Raw genomic sequence first — 12,107 nt, forward strand, 5'->3', positions numbered from 1 at the left:
TTGAAACTGCAGTAGAGGGTAAATTGCTGACAAAATTGGAAGGTGCTGCTCAACGTTCAAAGTCTCCTCTCTGGCATAAACCTACTGGAAACCTTTTGATATCACTGGTGATTCAACTATTGAGTTGGAGCAGATCCGTTTATTATGTTCTGTATTTATATGAACGAGGGGTACAGAAAACAGCCAGAAAGATGTCTTATTGGTTACATCTTGGGAAACGAGCCTTTCGGCCGAACTTGCCCACACCGGCCAACATGTCCCAGCTACACCAGTCCCACCTGCCTGCATTTGGCCCATATTCTTCCAAACCTATTCTATCCATGTACCTATCTAACTGTTTCTTAAATGTTGGGATAGTCCCAGCCTCAATCATCTCCTCTGGCAGCTTGTTCCATACACCCACCACCCTTTGTGTGAAAAAAGTTACCCCTTAGATTCCTATTAAATCTTTTCGCCTTCGCCATAAACTTATGTCCTCTGGTTCTTGATTCACCTACTCGGGGCAAGAGACTTTGTGCATCTACCCGATCTATTCCTCTCATGATTTTATACGCCCCTATAAGATCACCCCTTCTTTAAGACTGAAGGAGGGTTTCGACCCGAAACGTCACCCATTCCTTCTCTCCAGAGATGCTGCCTGTCCCGCTGAGCTACTCCAGCTTTGTTCTTTTAAAAGAACATTGTTCTTTTATTTGAGACTTGGTCATTGAAATACTGTCTTCCACATTGGTCGTCATACCTCATTGAGGATATATTGGACGCAAAGTGGGTGGGAGGGAGGCAGCACTGATTCAGTAGAAATGTGCCAGGTTCTCTGCCAGTTAAGGTACAGAACAGGTTATACAGCTAACCCTTGCAATAACTGGTCATAATGGGGGAAGTGTTGTCCTTTATTGCCGATTGTCTGCTATAACTGAGTAAGGGATGCGCTCTGCGAAACAATGAGTTGCTTTCAAATCAACAGCTAAAAAATGTGTTTTTGTTATTGCAAGCTAAATATACTAAAGGCTGTTTGGTACATTGTTGAATAGAGTATCATTGCACAAGTGTCCATTGAAGCAACTGCTTGCCAATGTCAATGACCTCCCTCAGTGTAACTAGCAGCCTGTGTTCGTAAAGAGACAGTGGTGTCTGATTACTGTGGAGACGCTCCACCTGCTGTAACCAAAATCCGAGGTCCATAATTAAGAGGGTAGACTGCATACAATTAGCTTGCAGAGCCCTGCACGGTGGCGCAGCGGTAGAGTTGCTGCCTTACAGCGAATGCAGCGCCGGAGACTCGGGTTCGATCCTGACTCCGGGTGCTGTACTGTACGGAGTTTGTACGTTCTCCCCGTGACCTGCGTGGGTTTTCTCCAAGATCTTCGGTTTCCTTCCACACTCCAACGACGTACAGGTTTGTAGGTTAATTGGCTGGGCAAATGTAAAAATTGTTCCTAGTGGGTGTAGGATAGTGTTAATGTGCGGGGATCGCTGGGCGGCGTGGGCCGAAGGGCCTGTTTCTGCGCTGTATCTCTAAATCTAAAAATATAAACTTTTTATGGATAATGTAATCGAGTTGATAAAAAAGTGAAACATTTGTTTACTTCCCTCTGTGGTATAACCCCGCCATTGAATATCATTGTCTTGACAGTCAACAACCTACATTCCTTTTCCCTCTCTAGCCTCCTACCTCCGTCCCCAACAAATCCAATTCTGTCTCCTCATCAAGGATTGCCAGGGTGGAATAATTGTTTAAGCCTGTTCTTATATCACCTAGCACGTGTATTTCTACCTCGATTCTGTAACGCAATATAACAGTGCAGCTGGTCGAACTACACGCAGCTTCAGAGACTCGGACACAGTCGTGACTTTTGGTGCTGTCTGTGTGCACTTTCTCTCCCTCACTGTGTGGATTTTATCCTCTAACCGTGAGGCAGAATTGGTTGGGGGTGTTGATGGGAATGTGAGGAGAATAAAACATATGATTAATGAGGAATTAGTGTAAGTGGGTAGCAGATAGCTTGCACTTAGTGAACCAAAGGGCCTGTTTGCTTGGTGTATTTCTCTGTGACACTCTGACACTATTCTGTCTTCTCTTGTCTTGTTTCCTATTTGCGTTGTGGTGTTTTCAAGAGAGAGTTTGATTTAGCTCTCAGGGCTAAAGGAATCAAGGGATATTGGGAAAAAACAGTACTGATTTAGATGATCAGCCATGATCATATTGAATGGCGGCGCTGGCTGGAAGGGCCGAATGGCCTACTCCTGCCCCTCTATTTCTGTTTCTGATGTCCTCTGCCACTTTATTTGTTTGCAGTTTTCTTGTCCCATCAGACTTATTTTCACCACGGATTGCTGTGGTCCAATCGCTGTGCATCCATATCTCGCACCAGAATGGCCTGCCACATTTCTAGTGAGTCAGTGCTGCCCTTAGCTTGCCCATTCCTAGGGACCCAATCTCTCTTCTGCACCGCCATTCTCCCAAGTGTAGTTGAACCTGTTCCAACATTAAATGACTATGTCTTCAACTCCATTCACTTCTTCCAACTCGAAGGCGCAGCCATAGGAGGCCACATGGGTCTAAATCAATGGATTGGTCCAACTCAGACCCTCGCCTTATCTTTGTTTCTCCCCTGGTGCATTGATAACTGTACAGATGCTGCTCGTGGCACGAGAACTGCACATGCTGGAATCTGGAACAACAAACAATCTGCTGGAGGAACTCATTGGGTTGAGTAACATCTGTGGGTGGAAAGAAATGAGTCCTTTTGCAGGTTTTGACCCGAAGCATTGTCTATTCTTCTCCACCCACAGATGATACGCGACTTGCTGAGCTCCTCCAGCAGATTGATTGTTGTATAAATGCTGCTGCCTTTTCTCATTTGAACATGGTCCATATTCTGCCTCTTTCCCAATTTCTGTCACCATCTCAGGAAATAGATCAGTGATCATCAATTTTTTTTATAAGCCCACGGTCTCCCGTGGCTACATTGACTGCACCTCCTCCCAGCCTGTGAGAATTCCATTCTGCCTTTTTTTCTCTGGCTCTGTCACATCTATTATGTTGTCATACTAGTGCTTCTGAGTTATCTTCCTTTTTTTAACCGTGGTTTCCTCTCCGTGCACTAAGTGGCTTTGCCTCCTGTTTGACCTCGCATATATGATCTTGCCCCTCATTGCCCACCCAGAGCAAGGATACGGTTCCCCTTTTCTTCTGTAAATTCTACCACCTCTAAAGCTGTGCCGCCACCAGACACCTCCGCTCAGTCCGAATTAACCTACTTGATCTCCCGGTGGCTCAGCACTTCAACTCCCCCTCCCATTCCCAATCTGACCTTTCTGTCCTGGGCCTCCTCCATTGTCAGTGTGAGGCCCAGCACAAATTAGAGGAACAGCAGCTCGTATTTTACTTAGGTAGTTTACACCCCAGCGGTATGAACATTGACTTCTCTAGCTTCAGATAGTCCCTGCTTTCCCTCTCTATTCCCTCCCCCTTCCCAGTTCTCCCACTAGTCTTCCTGTCACCGACTACATTCTATCTTTGTCCGACCCCCTCCTCTGACATCAGTCAGAAGAAGGGTCTCGACCCAAAACGTCACCCATTCCTTCTCTCCCGAAATGCTGGCTGACCCGCTGAGTTACTCCAGCATTTTGTGTCTGCCCACCACCAGACACATCGACCTCTTCCCTTTCGCCATTCCTGCTGCTATATCTTGGTCTGCTCTTCCTCCTTCAGCACCTTTCTTCTCCAAACACAGGCAAAGAAACATCTGCCTTATTTCAGTTTAGTTTATTGTCATATATACCGCGGTACAGTGAAAAGCTTTTGTTGCATGCTAACCAGTCAGTGGAAGGACTATACATGATTACAATCGAGCCGTGTACAGATACATGCTAAAGGGGAAATATGTTTAGTGCAAGATAAAGTTCTGTAAAGCTCGACTGAAGATAGTCCAGGGGTCTCCAATAGTAGCTCAGGGCCACTCTCTAGTTGTTGATGGGACGGTTCAGTTGTCTGATAACACCTGGAAAGAAATTGTCCCTGAATCTGGAGATGTGTGTTTTCACACTTGCCTGACGGGACAGGGGAGAAGAGGGAGGGTGAGACTCGTTCGTGATTATGCTGGTGGTCGGGCCGAGGCAGCGTGAAGTGCCTTGAGCTTAAAGATGCCCAAAAACTTACATTTTCAAGCCCACTCTGGCCTGATAGTGTAAAGGCAGCTAACAGTGTGGCAGTTATGACTTTCAAGACTGAATCTTTGTTAAGTTAAGCTATTAGAAAATGCAAGCTAAGACAAGTAAGTGGCGATGAGGCTCAGTTTATCTTGATTAATTATTATGGGCAGCATCTCTGGAGAGAAGGGACGGGTGACGTTTCGGGTTGAGGCCCTTCTTCAGACCTTTTGACCTGAAACGTCACCCATTCCTTCTCTTCAGAGATGCTGCCTGACCTGCTGAGTTACTCCAGCATTTTTGTGTCTTGTCTTTGGTTAAAACCAGCATCTGCAGTTCCTTCCTATACATACCTTGATTACACGTTGAGGCTGGTTTAAGGGATGTAAATGACCATCTTAGCTGTATGTCATTTAAAAAATCTTATTTATTCTTGGAATATTACTGCTGAGGTGACCCATTGTCTTAGATTTAGATTTTTAGATTTAGAGATACAGCGCAGAAACAGGCCCTTCGGCCCACTGGGTCCACGCTGGCCAGCGATCCCCGCACACTAACACTATCCTACACCCACTAGGGACAATTTTTACATTTGCCCAGCCAATTAACCTACATACCTGTACTTCTTTGGAGTGTGGGAGGAAACCGAAGATCTCGGAAAAAACCCACGGAGAGAACGTACAAACTCCGTACAGACGGCGCCCTTAATCAGGATCGAACCTGAGTCTCCGGCGCTGCATTCGCTGTAATGCAGCAACTCTACTGCTGCGCCACCGTGCCGCCCTAATGTCTTGTCAAATACATTTGACCCTGTGCCAACCTACATATGACAAATAAAATTTATTATTATTATGATGTTATGGGGAATGGATGTGGCACATTGGTGACCAACTTTGAATGAGATTCCTGGTTTGGACCATCTTGGTGCAGTACTGCTGCTGCCCTCTTGGAGGTGCTGTCCTTCATGTGAGGTGTCGAGCATGAGCCCGATGACCTGTCCCATTTCTTTACATGAAAGTTGACGGTGCCATTGTTTTGTGGATGAGTAATGTGCTCAGTTCGTACGCTGCCTAAATTCCATCAATAACTTTGCCAAAAACATTAACTGCTTATTAAATCTTCTGTGCACAGTGACAGCTACATTTGCCGACGTGACAGCCGCTGGATTTCTCAGTAATTTGCCGTGGGGTGTTTCTGAGAAATCTAAGATGGCGCTGCATGAATGCTCGTCTGTCCGTAGACATAAATCCTCCATTGCGTTTTACTGAAATAGTCATCTCGCTGCCTGGCCTTCGACCTTTGGCAAAATCAGTTCCACAGGTGGTGGCAGCCTTCTGGAAGACCAGTGAAGTGATTGTTCAGCACAGCTGAACCCTGCCACTTCGCATGTAATTGAACCACGGAGGGACATGGCTAACGATCATCCCTCCTCTCGTACCTGGTCTTTTATCGGTCTACACCTTTCATCCAGATTTGTGTTTAGTTCAGCTTTGAGATACAGCGTGGAAACAGGTCCGCCGGCCCACCGAGTCCACGCCGACCAGCAATGCACTATCCTGCAGGAGGAGGTAGTCGAGGCAGGTTCTGTTACAATGTTTAAGAAGGTACTATTGCAACATTTAAACAGCTACATGGATAGGATAAGTTTAGAGGGATATAGGCCAAACACAGGCAGGTGGGACTAGTGTAGATGGGCCATATTGGGCGGTGTGGGCAAGTTGGGCCGAAGGGCCTGTTTCCATGCTGTGTGACTCTGTCTTACATTTTCCTTTTAGGAGTGTGGTGTGTGAATTCAACGATTAAACACATTTTCCTTAAGTTGCTAATAACGGTGGTGTTCTGTGTTTCTCATTGAAAAGCAGCTACTGTTGTTCCTCCGCTGTCAGTTGGCATCTTTCGGTGAGGACCAAGGAGTGAGGGGGACAACACTCTGCATTGACGGCCAGAAGCCGGCTGCTTTGCTGCAGGCTGGGGAAGGAAAATCCCCAATTAGTCACAAAATGCTGGAGTAACTCAGCGGGACAGGGAGCATCGCTGGGTAGAAGGAATGGGTGACGTTTCTGGTCGTGACCCTTCTTCAGAAGAACTCCTGGCCATCAATATAGAGTGTTGTCCCTCTCACTCCTTGGTCCTCACTAAAAGATGCCAACTGAGAGCAGTGGAACAACAGTAGCTGGTTTTCAATGAGAGTCACAAAACACCACCATTATTATTAAACTACAAGAATAGGACACAAACACAGCGTGGAAACAGGCCCTTCGGCCCAACCTCTTCTTCTGAAGAAGAAGGGTCTCGACCTGAAACGTCATCCATTCCTTCTATCCAGAGATGCTCCATGTCCCGCTGAGTTACTCCAGCATTTTGTGTCTGTCATTGGTGTAAACCGGCATCTGCAGTTCCTTCCCACACAAGTGCCCGAATTGTCAGCGTGATCAGGTGCTGGTGATGAGGCCCACTGTCTTGGTGCCTACCTCTCACCAGCTGCACGCCACAGGTGCAACCACTGTTATTTCTGCATGTGGAAGTGAGATTGAAGTGTGCGAAGGAACAATGCAGCACTTGGAATTGACAGCCCAAGTTTTTAAAAAAAAAGATAGCAGCAGAGACCTAATGTTGTTGGATCTGTAATATCCATTAAGTTGCATTTTGTCGGAGTTTGTCTGATGCTTCTGTTCACATATACAACAGAAATTGTTAGCTGTTTGTGGCACTGCAGCAACTTCACAATGAACAAATCCACTTAAATAGTTTACCCTGAGCGCAATGGAGAATGCAAGGCAGTGTACGCAGGTATAAATGTTTGATATTGTAAATTGTTCCTTTGTGATATCACTGTAATTATCAGTAACCAGCCTATAAATACCTCTGCTTCACACTACAAGAATAGGACACAAACTGTAATCGAAGTGTATTGCTGAATTTTATGATTAGAGTTGCTATTGCAAAGTTACTTAGGTTCTGAACACTGTTATTCTCCCTTTGGCCCCTCTGATAGACCTTAAGTTTGACATATGAAGGTACTGGGCCTATACTCGCTGGAGTTTAGAAGAATTGGGGGGGGGGGTCTCATAGAAATGTGCAGAATAGTGAAAGGCTTGGATAGAGTGGATGTGGAGAGGATGTTTCCACCAGTGGGAGAGTCTAGGACCAGAGGTCGTAGCCTCAGAATTAAAGGACGTTCTTTTAGGAAGGAGGTGAGGAGGAATTTCTTTAGTCAGAGGGTGGTGAATCTGTGGAATTCTTTGCCACAGAAGGCTGTGGACGCCAAGTTCGTGGATATTTTTAAGGCAGAGATAGATAGATTCTTGATTAGTACAGATGTCAGAGGTTATGGGGAGAAGGCAGGTGAATGGGGTTAGGAGGGAGAGATAGATCAGACATGATTGAATGGCGGAGTAGACTTGATGGGCCGAATGGCCTAATTCTGCTCCAATCTCTTATCTTAAATCTAATCTCTTTCACTAATCTGATTATGCCTCTGCAAAATGCTTTGGATATTTTACTGCATTAAAGTGCTTTCTAAATGTAGGCGTTTGAATGCTTCCAGCAAACTTGAAACTTTACCAAATTCCACATAATAGCATTGAATTTAAACAGTGGATGTGATGTTGATATTGTTGTCACATTTCACAGCTGTGTTCAGATTTTTTTTAACCAAAAATAAATCCAAGAACATTCCCAAAGCTTGCAACGTAAACTGTTTTTCAACCTCTACTGTTCCCACTCTTACCTGTTCCCTCGTAATTGTATTCCATCTTTCAGATGAGTCAGTCAGAAGAAGGCTCCTGACCAGAATCGTCACCTATCCATGTTCCCCAGATTTGCTACCTGACCCACTGAGCTACTTCAGCACTTCATGTCGTTTTCTTTGCAAACCAGCATCTGCAGTTCCTTATTTCTGCAGTAAACCAGCTCCTTGGGCTACTATAAAAGATCTTGGGCTACTATAAAAAAATTAGTTCTGCCGTGCGTAGGAATGTATGTATGTACGTACGTACATCAAAGTTGGAGTTTAGTAATACGGGAGCTCAAACGCATGTCACGGGTGTCCATAAGTTGGGCATACCTAACCCAAGGACAGCCTGCATCTGCATTTTATCGCTGCTTGTGTGAAGGAGCATTTTTTGTCATCACAGCAGAGACTTAGTTTCATAAGGACTTTTCGGCTTTCAACTCGACGTTCTTGCAATCTGTTTTTGTTTCTGTTGCTAGGTTTGATTTTCTTTTGCCTTTGGTGTGTTTTTGTTTGACTAGGATCACTGGCCGCTTTCAATTGTCTCATTCAGGTGCCTTACTTCACAGTGTGTGCCTCTGAGTTTTGGATAAGTTGTGGAAAGCACTGTGCCAGTACTTGAGCCTCAATCCTGTATTGAGTTGAAGTCAACAGAGCATAATTTAAGACTGAGAGCCAAGACTAGATTTTGTTTTTCTCTCTCTTTCCTCATCACTGCATTGATTCAAGTTATTATACGACCCCACCATCTCACTTTACTCAAAATGGTAACTTTTTTGGTTCCATGCTTCCCCTCTTTTACAGTGCTTGAGCAATAATGTGGAGATTTCCTATCTGGCACCTTTATCCTATCAGTCGTATTTATTTCTAATGTCGTATTTAAAGGGACTAGGTTTTTTGACTCTTCCCAGCTTATTGAATGAATGCTGGGCTGGAGGAAGTGCTGTCTTTTCAGAAAAGGGAACACTGAACAGAGGTCCCATTCATCTTCGCAAATTGCTGGGAAAGATCCCTTGGCACTCTTCACAGAAACACAGGAGGTTTCTTCTGGTGTCCTGGCCCACATTTATGTCTCAACCAACACCACCAAAGGAATACAGATTTACAGGTCATCTATCTGCTGACTATTTGTGGAGCCTTGCTCTGAACAAATTGCTTGCTCCGATTGCCTGTAGTGCAGCAGTCAACACATTTTAAACATAATTTAATGCCTGCGTGGTTGTCGGAGCACATGACAAGGATACGAAAGCCTCTATGTGAGCTTGTCCTTCCTTCCCGACTGCCAACTCCCCCTCCCTTTCAAGCATAATCAAAAGCTGGCAACTTGATTTAGCTTTTCTGCATTTGACCGTTTAATGGTGAGTAAGTGTTCCAGCTTCCTTATTGAGCAAAGCGGGAGAGAACAACATTTAAATTTGGACCAAGGTGTCTCCTTTGAGTGAAGTATTGCAACTCGCCGAAGCTTAATGAATGCAAACAAAAGTTTATTCAAGCGGGCAATGTTCTTATTTTTCTACGTTCCATCGTGTAATTACTACACAGTAAGCTCGATTCACTGCTTTCTGTCCCCAAGCCAACAGGATTACCATTTCTCTGTAAAGATCCAATTGAGGCCAAGGCTGACTTTGTGGAGAGAAAACTGGGACGTATTTCATGTTTGAAACACAAATCTGCGAGGATTGAGCTTGTCCCTGAGTAAATGTTCCTATTATAAATAAGTGTTGGCATTAGTTGGCATAACTCTGCACCATGGGAATCTGGGGCAGTAAGGACGAATCTCCCAGGCAGAGGATACAGGCTTCTTGTTTTATAGATGCAAAAGGAAAGCTGACCTTAGTTAGATGATGGGTTAGCATTTCCTCTGCATTCCTTTGATGTTCTATCGATGCTTTGGCTCGCTTCCCATCTTCAGCTACAACCCTTGACCTATCAAAATACTAACGTCGCTGGAGTATTCTGCCTGGAAAATTCAAGGTCACTTTGTAAACTCCACTGCCATGCCCCAGTTCTTCTGTATTTCCTCCATTCCTGGTGCATTGTCTATATTTTAATTTTTATCTTGCAATATCAGCAAACCGTTCAAGGTATCGCTGGTGTGGTGGGAAAAAAACTGTGTTTTTGGTGAATTCGAAAAATGGTGGATCTATTTTTTATTTATTTTTGCTGCAGCAGCGGTTTGTGTAATGGAGCAGAACTGGTCTGCAGCAATCTTCTGATGAGCATAGCAGCAGTTAACCTTCATGATAACGGTTTCCTCTCTCGGAATAGCTTGCAGCAAAGGCAGGCTTCCAGGAGAAGGGGAAACATTGGATGTAGGTCATCGTGCATCCCTCTGTTTACCTGCGCTAGCGTCCATCTCACAGGTACATGTCACTTGGAGGAAGAAGGGTTGTTACCTAAATCAGATGAATGTCGCTTCAAAATGGGAGAGAAAATTTCAGTAGCACCAACTGGGACGGAATCTTTTGCTTTAATGAGATTCCATCATAAGAGATAGAAACATAGACATAGAAACATAGAAAATAGGTGCAGGAGTGGGCCATTCGGCCCTTCGAGCCTGCACCGCCATTCAATATGATCATGGCTGATCATCCAGCTCTGTAACCTGTACCTGCCTTCTCTCCATACCCCCTGATCCCTTTAGCCACAAGGGCCACATCTAACTCCCTCTTAAATATAGCCAATGAACTGGCCTCAACTACCTTCTGTGGCAGAGAATTCCACAGACTCACCACTCTCTGTGTGAAGAAATGTTTTCTCATCTCGGTCCTAAAAGACTTCCCCCTTATCCTTAAGCTGTGACCCCTGGTTCTGGACTTCCCCAACATTGGGAACAATCTTCCCGCATCTAGCCTCTCCAACCCCTTAAGAATTTTATATGTTTCAATATGATCCCCCCTCAGTCTTCTAAATTCCAGCGAGTATAAGCCTAGTCTATCCAGTCTTTCTTCATATGAAAGTCCTGCCATCCCAGGGATCAATCTGGTGAACCTTCTCTGTACTCCCTCTAAGGCTAGAATGTCTTTCCTCAGATTAGGAGACCAAAACTGTACACAATAAGCCAGGTGCGGTCTCACCAAGGCCCTGTACAACTGCAGCAGAATCTCCCTGTTCCTATACTCAAATCCTCTTGCTATGAATGCTAACATAACATTTGCTTTCTTCACTGAACGCTGGAGTAACTCAGCGGGACTGGCAGCATCTCAGGAGAGAAGGAATGGTGAAGTTTTGGGTCGGGGGACCTGTCTTGGCCCGAAAATCCACCCAATTCCTTCTCTCCAAAAATGTTGCCTATTTTGTGTCTATCTTTGGATTAAACCAGCATCTGCAGTTCCTTCATACACATTCGATGATAAGAGACTTGAAACAACAGATATACTGCGGAGCCATCTGTGCATTTGAGTCGTGAATGCTGTCGGGTCGCTCTAATATTTTGACAACTTCACTTAAATCACGTTTAGCCATCTCAATTGCAGTTTGTGTAATCTCTCCCCATAATTTAATCCTTGATGGTGTCATTCCTAATAAATCTCGGTAGTACCCCCCTCCTTCCTTCACCCATCAAACCAGATCCCTAGATGATGGGCCCCATGCACAGATCTCAAAGTGACTTGGCAAAATCCCACACGCATTGTCCGTCTTCAAACGCTGGGAAAACCAGAGGGTGTTGCTTGCTCCTCAGTGCAATCATAGTGTAAGAGTGCAGCCCCATTTCAACATGTTAATCCTTTTCAACCCAGCTTGGGTCAAGGCAATTTCATGCCTTTTAGATCATTTTTCCTTTACTCCTGCAGAAAACTGCTTACTTGCCCCTGTACCTGGGCTAACCTAACTCATTTCACTCGTCCCCCTCTCATTCAGCAGCATGTGGTATAGTCAAGCCCTTCACAAGTCATCGCACTTCGTAGCAGTGGTAGCGTGACCATCTGTGTTGTCATGAAGAAGCTCTTGCTTGACTGCAGCAGTGTGATGGTGTAGAAGGTGTCTGGCATCGGTTTGACACTTAGTGTGGCGCTGAAGGAGTTCTTAAATAAAAATAAAGCCAAGCAAATTTTTGTGCTGTCTGTACGGAGTTTGTACGTTCTCCCTGTGGCTTGCGTGGGTTTACTCCGGGATCTCTGGTTTCCTCCCACATTCCAAAGCATACAGGTTTCTAGGCCAATTGGTTTGATATAAACTGTCCCTAGTGTGTGTAGGATAGTGTTAGTGTAGGGGATCGCTG

At 45.0% G+C, this 12,107-nt stretch overlaps 1 protein-coding gene across 1 annotated transcript in view; it reads left to right on the top strand.

The window, feature by feature from the left end:
* Nucleotides 1-12,107, top strand: part of phf5a (PHD finger protein 5A) — a 44,206-nt gene that overhangs the window by 6,721 nt on the left and 25,378 nt on the right. The gene's annotated exons all lie outside the window — the stretch shown is intronic.

Source organism: Rhinoraja longicauda, chromosome 40, assembly GCF_053455715.1.
Source record: "Rhinoraja longicauda isolate Sanriku21f chromosome 40, sRhiLon1.1, whole genome shotgun sequence".
NCBI lineage: Eukaryota > Metazoa > Chordata > Chondrichthyes > Rajiformes > Arhynchobatidae > Rhinoraja > Rhinoraja longicauda.